The following is a 10488-nucleotide window of genomic DNA, read 5'->3' on the forward strand; positions in this document are numbered from 1 at the left end:
GAGAGAGAGACCTCAGGCATTCTCTGCACACAGAATTTCACTTTCAGATGTCTTAATCATAGGTGTTATTACTGCCTCTGGTTTGGTCTGTACATGCCTTGAGAGATTTTTAAATCTATACTCCTGAAATGATACCCTTGTTTGGCTTTTGGTATAATGTATTCTGTCTTATCTCCTAGTTTCTCCCTTATTATTAATTTTCAGCCTCATTCACAGGATGTTCTTTCTTTCTTTGCTTCTTTTATGTGTTGCTATGCCCTGTGTTCTTCCCTAAGTCCTCTTTTCTACCTGTTCTAATGCACTCCTCATCTTTGTACTTGTTTTCTCCCATGCTTCAAATTCCATCTCTTTTAAGTGGTTTTAAAGATTATTTATTTTGCCCATTGCATCTTCAAAAGTTTTGTCCTCTGTATCCTGGTGCTTGATGACTCCATGAAAAAAATGCCATAGATATCTCTGTACTATTCCTCTTTTTCTTTTCTTGACTACAGAGATTTCCTTCATCTCAGTCATTGAGGAAATAAACCTGGGAACTATCTTTTAACCTTATTATGTTTTTAATCCCTGTTCCTACAAGTGTCAACTTTTATATTTTTTCACCTTTTGTTCATGTGTTCAGTTTTAACTCCACAGTAAATGGCTTAGTTCAGACTCCCATTTTCTCTTCTCAACCATTGTCATATTCTCCAACGTCATTCCTCTGCCTCCTAACTTGCTTTTCTCCATTCGTATTTTCCATGACAGTCAGAGTGATTTTTCTAAGATGAAAGATTACCATATTACTCCATTGTTTAAAAATCTTCAATGGATTATAGTTTTTTTATAGGATGAAACCCAAACTTCTTAGTATATTATACCCAGGCTTCCATGATTGGGATGCTCCCAGTGCCAGTTGGGCCTTTTTTCACTTTACCCCCAATTTTTCCAAACCAATCTTATTAAAATATCTACAGTTCTGCAGAGCACCTTATTCAATGACTCAGGTGCCTTTTGGGGTTGATCTTAATTTCCAAAATGACTCTATTTACTGGGCAGCAACTACTCATCTGTCAACTTTCAACTCATTTGTTACTTCTCCTGAACTCTTCAAATGAAATAATTCTTCTTTTGTGATCTCACTACAATCTATATATTCTGTCCCTAAAACATCCTAATAAATTTGTTTCTGTATCTGTCTCCCTCATGTGAATTCAGGTATTCAGTCAAGAAATAATTAATGAGAATGTCCTTTGATAGGATTAGGGTAATTGAAGATGAGTAAGACATAGTCTAATGAATCACCATTTCATACACAATTTACCCTTTCCTCCCTTATTCACAGAATCAATATTTAGCAGACTTTAGAAACATTATATACATATATATATGAACATATATGTGTAGCATATATATGTAAGAGTCATTAAAATTACCATTACCTTAGTAAATGATTAAATGATTCATTGGTAAATGATTGCATTAGTAAGTAAAATAATATCCTCTCAAACTCTCTCTATATAGCTTACTCCTATTTACTAAGTAAGGTTAATTTTTACTATAAAAGTTTCCTAATTTATTTCATTGAGACCTAGACTCACTATCTGGCCCTGCTGTTATGTTGCCCAGTTAGTGTGCGTTTCCATTTATGATTAGTGGTTCTTATATAGCAGTCTTCTCAGACTCAGGGAGATACATGTATTCAAATTCTAATATGTGTTAGGTGCATAATACATTTTTGTGTTGTTGATTCAACCCCCAAATTTCATAAAGTTTAAATTATAAAGTAGGTGCTCTAGCCATGTGGTCTGTAGCTTATTTTTTAGCTTATGTTTTTACTCCTTTGTGTATTTCTTAATTGATCTTTTAGTAGCAAATTACTCCAAAATGAATAACCATACTTTTTATTTCTTTTTATCTTTGTTATTCTTTAGCACAGTGCCTTATATTTCAGAGTTGCTTAAAATAATCTATTTGTGTAGTGAATACATTTATTTTCCACGTGCTACCCCCTTCACCATATAAAATACAAACACCCCTACCCTACATCCAGACAAGACAGACGTATTCAAGGCTCCTGAATATAAGATTCTTGCACTGAATTGTGAAAGTATATTATGAACACTTATTATTTTTTTTAAGATTTTATTTTATTTATTTGACAGAGATCACAAGTAGGCAGAGAGAGAGAGAGAGAGAGAGGAGGAAGCAGGCTCCCTGCTGAACAGAGAGCCCAATGCGGGCTCGATCCCAGGACTCCAGGATCATGACCCGAGCCGAAGGCAGAGGCTTTAATCCACTGAGCCATCCAGGCACCCCTATTATGAACATTTAAAATAAAGGAAATGCTTGCTCTTATTGCCAGTAGAAAGGAAAATAAGAACCTGTTCATAATAGTAAAAAAACAAATACAAAAATGAACCCTAAAAAATGCAAAAATAAATTCAACCAGAAAGCATGGGATATATATATGAGAAAATTATAAAATTTAAAAATTGGGGCACCTGGGTGGCTCAGTGGGTTAAAGCCTCTGCCTTCGGCTCAGGTCATGATTCCAGGGTCCTGGGATGGAGCCCTGCACTGGGGTTTCTGCTGAGCAGAGAGCCTGCTTCCTCTTCTCTCTCTGCCTGCCTCTCTGCCTACTTGTGATCTCTGTCTGTCAAATAAATAAATAAAATCTATTAAAACATTTTTATTTAAAAATTATAAAACTGAACTGAGTAAATGAAAAGATATATGTAGTTTTTTATATCAAGATGGTGTGATGGAAGTTGAAATATATTGTGGTCAATTATTAACAAGGCCATAATTCTTGCATTGTTCCTTTCTTAGTTTTGTTTCCTAAAAAGGATAATTCTGGAGTATGCTATGATGTAAAGTAGTGCATCATGATAGTTGTCAGATAGTAGCTACAGAACACAGCAGCCTTTTGGAGATGTGGGGGAAGTGAAGAGCTAGCACTGGGGATGAATCAGTCTACATGATCTTCAATACTTCTTTCAAAAAAAGGTAATAACATGATTTCATCAGGACAGTTGCAACCTAAACTAAGATTCTTTTTCCAGAAGTATATACCGTTGAAAACTAAGTTTAAATTTCTCAAGACAAACAGAAAGAATGCAGGTATTTTTCAAAGAAATGTCTTGTATATTTTTCTTTCTTTCTTCCTTTCTTTCTTTCTTTTTTTTTTTTTTTTAACGGAACTAATAGCAATCTGTCTTCAGGGAGTAAGTCCCAAGTATAATAGTGCATAATCCAGTATAACACTACTCATCTTTTAACCATGACATATTTAGTTTCTAAACTTTTATATTTATAGACTAAAAATTACTTAATTTTTATTCAATCTCTCACTTTAAATTTTTGATCTAATGAATCTTGTTTAAGAAGAGACAAACTACAATCTATTTTCCACCTATTACAAGTGTCAAAAGTCTAGGATATTGTTCCCAGGATAGTTTTGTTTTCAGCTTATAATGAACAATACCAGTAACAATATGATCAAAAATAAAGTTAAAACACTATCTTCTCCTTAGGATGGGGTAGTTTGCCTTTTTTTTTTTTTTTTTTTTAGCTCAGAAGTGGACTGTTCAGTCTGAGCAGATTGGTTTCTGAGAAAGCAGAGTGATCCCCCTGCACCCGCACTTTCACTAAGCACCACTGTCCCTAGGTTCTAATGCAGCACTTAAACAGCTTCTTGAAAGCCTGTTGAACCTCAAGCATATTCATAACAGTTCAAAAGAAGTCCCATGCATCCTCTTACACTATTTATGCAACACATATTTTTAAAAGGAAGACTTATTTTTAGTGCATGGAACTCCCTCACTTCCAAAGGATCCATGCTGTAATGAGATAGAGCTGGTTGAGAAAGGGCTCCTTCCTTCCCCAACCCTACATCCATCCCATGCAACACCATAAAGATTGTTTTGCAAATATTTCTAAGTATCCTTCCATGAGCATTGAATATAAAGTGTTTTCCCCCCATACTGCTAAACAAGCCCACTACAGCCTACTGCCGCTCCTATTTCTACTACTATTACCATCACAGCTACTATTGAGGCACTTAATATGTTTCTGATGACACTGAACAACACTGTTATTATCATTTTATGAGACTGACACACTACCTACTGCACTGAGGCACCTTGTTATTATCATTTTAAAAAGACCAGTAAGCTGAGACAAAGAGGTTAAATAGGACAAATAGAAAAATGACATAAAATTGGTATACAGTCTCTTTAAGTCAAGAGAGAATCAGAAAACATGATACAGAGATTTACCTTTTACTTAAGTTCTTCATTCAAGTTGTCCATTATTCTTATAAATACCAGCGGAATACCAGCTTGCTTCCTGGTTTAGAATGAGCTTCTCTGATGTGTAGTTTGGTGTGTTGCCGTCCTCATCGAGGCAGCAGTGCACCTGTGCTATGTCAAATGTTCTGTCTCATTTAAGTCAAGATGAGATTATTTATTTATTTTTTTTCTCCCCAGAAATGAAAGTTCTATAAAATAGTCTGGGTCAGTAAAGAGAAACTCTTTTTAATTTTTTTAAAAATTTTATTTATTTATTTGACAGACAGAGATCACAAGTAGGCAGAGAGGCAGGCAGAGAGAGGAGGAAGCAGGCTCCCTGCTGAGCAGAGACACGATGTGGGGCTCAATCCCAGGACACTGGGATCATCACCTGAGTGGAAGGCAGAGGCTTTAACCCACTGAGCCACCCAGGTGCCCCAGAAACTCCTATTAAATATTGCTTCAAAATATTATATACTTTATACTTCAATACTTGTAAGTGTTGTGTTCTGGTTTAAAAAATAAAAAAAAGAAAGAAATGCATCTTCCTAGGATTTAGAAATCACTAAATACTGTTATGCATGTCACCCTAGTACAGAAGGTATTTTTTTCTTAATTAAAAACAGTGTCACAAAAAGTAAGACCAACAAAAACTTACAGACTGAAGGGACATTTACTGTATATTAAAAATGATAATGCAGTTTCAGCAAAAATATTTTTTTCTAGCTATTAATGAGTGTATATAGATTCAAAACATATAAGTTCAGAAGTTAATTCATTTTTAGAAGCGTTTAAAGAAATCTCGTGGTAAAGTGGCTGAGGTTTTGAACAATTTGAAGTCATATAAAATTAAATTTAAATCACAGTTAAAACTGTATAAACTTTGATAAACAACTCTACATTGTTGTAAAATGGGCATGATACAACCCAGATCACAATGTCATTTTACTATTATGTGAACTAATTATGTAAAGCAAGGCACAGTTTACTGCATACAGTAGATAATTAAGTTAATGTCAACTTAAAATTATCAGCTTTATTTCATTGTATGATAATTTTTAAAATTAAAATATTGGGCTGCCTGGGTGGCACAGTTGGTTGAGTGTCCAAATGTTGGTTTTGGCTCAGGTCCTGATCTCAGGGTCGAGAGATCAAGTCCTGCATCAGGCTCTGCACTCAGTGTAGTCGGCTTGAGGTTCTTTCTCACTCTGCCCCTCTCACACATGCTCACTCTTTCTCTTAAAATAAACAAGTAAATGTTTTTTTTAAAGATTTTATTTATTATTTGACAGAGAGGTAGAGAGAACAAGTAGGAGAGAGCAGCAGAGGGAGAGGAAGAAGCAGGCTCTCCGCTGAGCAGGGAGCCCGATGTGGGGCTCAATCCCAGGACTCTGGGATCATGATCTGAGCCGAAGGCAGAAGCTTAACTGACTGAGCCACTCCAGGTATCCCTAAACAAGTAAATATTAAAAAAAAAAAAAATTCGAAGAGTTTAGGCAAATTAGATTGACAAGTTATATTATTTATATCCATGAAAGTTTCTATAATATATTCAAAGAAGCCTAAAATAACTTAGGAGATCCAGAAACATTTTCTTTAAGATTCTCTCCAAAAGAGTGGTCTTGGTATGCTAGTTTCATCCATATGTTCAAGAGATACTCTATAGATACTCTGTTTCAGGCACTGTGCTAGACTACTGATAAATATTGGTGAATAGAAGAAAATACAAGTAGCCTCTACCCTATAGTATCTGTTGTATTGTTTTGGATCAATTGCCCAGTAAAATAAAGGCCACTTGTGAGTTATGTTGGCACTAAGAGTCTAGTTATAGCAAAACAGATAACAATGCCCTAAAGTAAAACAATAAAAAACATGATTATTTTTAATAAATTCTCACAAATTTCAGTTAGGAAGAAAGGGAAGGATCCAGAATCTAACAATTAGTTTATTCATAATCAAATACATGGCAATATACATACAGAGAAGCTATTCTATTAAGAAAGATGAGACATTACTGAGACAAAAGAATAGATACTGAGATAGACAAGAAAAGAGCGGAAGCCTGGAGAATTACTATAATAAAATAGCAGCTAATATTTTGTAATTGCTTACACCATGCCAGAAAATGACAAACCAACATGTATGTTTCATATCCTGTAATCACTTCAAATAAAATTATTACCATCTTATATATGAGAACACTGGATTTAGATAGTTTGGTAATTTGTCCAAAGTCACAGAACATGTCCCCTGAGCCCGAATGGGTTCAAGCACAAATCTTTGGGTCTCCAAAAACCAACCACTCATCCACTATATTCTGTGGACAATGACTGATAAATTTGGGACACCAAACATTCTATATCTTTTTAATGGAACCAACTTCACCGGTGCTTTCCTTTGTTTTGTCTGGATGGTAACTAGCTCAGAATATTTACTTTGTGATCATAATAAAATTAAGGAAAATTAAGGAATGAGAGAAAAAGCAATCATGTGAAGATGCAAGCCATGACATATTTGATTTCTGAATAATTTTATTATTATAATAAAAAACCTCTATTAGAAAATTATCAAAAAGCTTATTTGACAATTAATTGACTATCACTTAACTATTGTTCATATTTTATGAATATCTATTATTGATATTAATCAGTGTTTAAAATTAAAGTAAAATATGTAGGATTAAAATACCCTTATGATTTTTTTCATAGAATATTATTGGACATACAGAAAAATAAGGGAAATCACATAAAATAGCATATTTAATAATTTCCTCTATATGACTGAATATGTTATCAAGTATAACCTAATTTCAATTGGATTCCAACCTTAATTGGAATTGTCTTGTTCAACAAATAATTATACACCAAACACACAAAAATATGGTAATATGCTATGCCATGTGCAATAATTTTGCTTTCTTGAATTACTGGATTTATAAAGCTCTACAGAGTGTACATAAATGTGAAGGATATTATTCAGTAGGAGGAGAAAAGCACAGGCAATTATCAGGCAAGAGTGAGACATTCAAAAACAGCTTTTAAATTGTCACCTCATTGGCACAGAACACTCTTTATCTATGGACCATAAAGCACCAAGCTAGATATCAGTTACGCTGGTCTCAGAAGCTACAGTCTCATCTGAGAATGGGTATTTTGTATGCTATCTGGTTTTACTGTCCAAGCTGGCTACATGATCTGACTCAATAACTCAAAAACTAAAACTAAAAGTTAACTCAAACAACTAAAAGATAACAGAAACTCTAAGACTGAAATTTATATTATATACGGATGTTTGTGTGTGTGTGTGTGTGTGTGTGTGTGTACTTATAAACAGGATGGCCCATGATATGTTTCAAATCTTACCACAGAATTATTTTAGTCATCAAGCAGCTCATGTAATCTTTTATTGGCCATGAATCATCAGCAGCACGGTTCAGGCATGTCTAGAGAAAAATTCGGGTTTGCAACAAAGCAGCTGAGAATAATCCTATGTATATATATGCCATTTAAAAATCTCAGGGGGCGCCTGGGTGGCTCAGTTGGTGAGTGACTGCCTTCGGCTCAGGTGATGATCCCAGACTTCCAGGATCGAGTCCCGCATCGGGCTCCCAGCTCCTTGGGGAGTCTGCTTCTCCCTCTGACCTTCTCCTCTCTCATGCTCTCTCTCACTCATTCTCTCTCAAATAAATAAATAAAATCTTAAAAAAAAAAAATCTCAGCACATGGATTTTTTTTTTAATTTTCTTTTTTATAAACATATAATATATTTTTATCCCCAGGGGTACAGGTCTGTGAATCGCCAGGTTTACACACTTCACAGCACTCACCATAGCACATACCCTCCCCAATGTCCATAACCCCACCCCCCTCTTCAGCACGTGGATTTTAATCAAATACAACGCAAAACCAGTTATCTAAAAAAGCCGTTTTGTAATATTTACACAAAAGTATTCATTGATCTGGAATTTAGGCTTAAATTAACATATTTTAAATAATTATAAAGAAAGGAGAAATTGTAGTAGCATTAAAGCAATTCTGAGAAGGGGGGGCGGGGGAGACATCCATGAGTCTGCCATCATGTGTGTCCTGCTCTTGCTCAGGCAGTTTTCAGTCATGACTCCCCAGCAAAGCACACTTGGGAAAGCCCGCCCAGAACTACCAGGCCACCTTCCAGGAGGGGAAGTTTTGTGACTACAGAGAGAAATATTCAGTCCTCTTTTTCACCAGCTGGACTTCACCTTTGTCTGCCCTCTGGAGATCATGCCTTCCAGTGAGCATGCCAAGGACTTTGGCAAGCCAGGCTGTGCACTACTGGGGGTCTCCGTAGACTCCCGGATCACCCATCCAGCTTGGATCAGCATTCCAAGGAAGGAAAGAGGTTTGGGCTCTCTGAACGTCCCCCTGCTGGCTGATGTACCAGAAACCTGTCCCAAGATTATGGCCTGCCAAAAGAAGATGAAGGCATTGTCTACAGGGACATCTTTATCATTTATGGCAAGGGTGCCCTTCGCCAGATCACTGTCAGTGATTTGCCTATAGGGTGCTCTGTGGACCAAGCTCTGAGGCTGGTCCAGGCCTTCCGGTACATACATGAGGATGGGGGAGTCTGTCCCGCTGGCTGGAAGCCACTGACTGGAAGCCAGGCGACAACACAGGCCCCACATGGACAACAGCACAGAATAGAATACTTCTCCAAACACAAGGAGGCTGGCAGACAGGTGGAAAGCTTGGGCTGTTGGTAACACCTACATCCCTACCTGGATACCTCATGCTGACCCAAGAAAGGCCAGACTCTCCCCTTTAAACTCCATAATCCATGACTCTGGAGGGCTAGGCCAAAGCCTTCTCATTCTCCCTGCTGGGAGCTGGTGAATGGTGACCCCCTTCCAGGAGCCCACCTAGCTGGGCATAGGCCCAGAAGTGGCCGATAAAGTATGAGGACAGAAAAAACAAAAACAGAAGCAAACCAAACAAAAACAAATTTCTGAGAAGGGGAAGGCCTTATACTAGTACGCTTTTACAATGAGAAGGAAATAATTACACATTTATGTTTGATTAAAGACCTATATCCAGAATATATAAGGAATGCCTACATCTCTTACACATCAGCAAAGAAGATTTACAGTTGGCCAAAAGATGGTGAAAAGTGCTCAAAATCATTAGTCATTAGAGAAGTAAAAATTGAAACAATGTCCTACTCTTACACACCACTGCAAAGGCTAACATTAAAACAACTGATGCTAGTAAGCTCGTGCAGTTGGTAAGAAAGTCAAAACGTAACCACTTAGGTTGGTGGTTTCTGATAAAGATGAACATAATATACTTGATTATCTTACGTCTGGGTATTTACCCAAGAGAAATGAGAATACATACCTGCACAAATCCTTAAATTCCACATAACTTACTGTTCCTCTTGTAGACTTAGTCATTGGAAGCATTCAAAAGTTGCTTTCTTAAAATGCTGAGAGGAAGAGTCAGGGTGCTTTTACTGTGTAACTTGAACACATGAAGGGACGTGTTTTGTTTTTTTGTTTTTTTTTAAGATTTTATTTATTTATTTGACAGACAGAGATCACAAGTAGGCAGAGAGGCAGGCAGAGAGAGAGGGAGAAGCAGGCTCCCTGCCGAGCAGAGAGCCTGATGCGGGGCTCAATCCCAGGACCCTGAGATCATGACCTGAGCCGAACGCAGAGGCTTAACCCACTGAGCCACCCAGGCGCCCCGAAGGGACGTGTTTGTCACACTTCGCACCTGGTTTATATTCTCCTGTGTTACACAGGCTACAAGATCCACTTTTTCAACCTGCCTTTAATTCACCTGGTTTCTCTAAGAGTTGTCCTGGTTTTGTTAATGTTTTTCTTGACTAAAATTTCCAGGGGAAAAGAGGGACAAGAATCTCAAGCTGCCTCTGACAATCTTTAACAGAACATCATTACATTTATTATAGAAACTGTGATCACTCTTCTTAGAATTTTTTTCTCAGAAGAAAATTATTTGATTTTGGCATGGATACTGCTGAAAAAGGGAAGATTAGTTTATGTGATTATAAATCTTATATAAAAAAAGTCAATGTGCATGAATGTCCTTGACTGAAAAAAGATTGTTATTTTGTGAGTGTTAATAAATGAGCAATATCAATAATTATACCTTCAGATTATACTTAAAATGTGATAGTCCTTGGAAACACTATGTTTAATAAAGGGAGTAGTGAATAAATAAAA

At 36.5% G+C, this 10488-nt stretch overlaps 1 pseudogene; it reads left to right on the forward strand.

The window, feature by feature from the left end:
- Positions 1-7679: 7679 nt before the first annotated feature.
- On the forward strand, positions 7680-9009 carry LOC111150969 (annotated as a pseudogene).
- Positions 9010-10488: the final 1479 nt, after the last annotated feature.

The sequence above is a fragment of the Enhydra lutris genome, unplaced genomic scaffold (assembly GCF_002288905.1).
Source record: "Enhydra lutris kenyoni isolate GAN:26980312 unplaced genomic scaffold, ASM228890v2 scaffoldscaffold25, whole genome shotgun sequence".
NCBI classification, from domain to species: domain Eukaryota; kingdom Metazoa; phylum Chordata; class Mammalia; order Carnivora; family Mustelidae; genus Enhydra; species Enhydra lutris.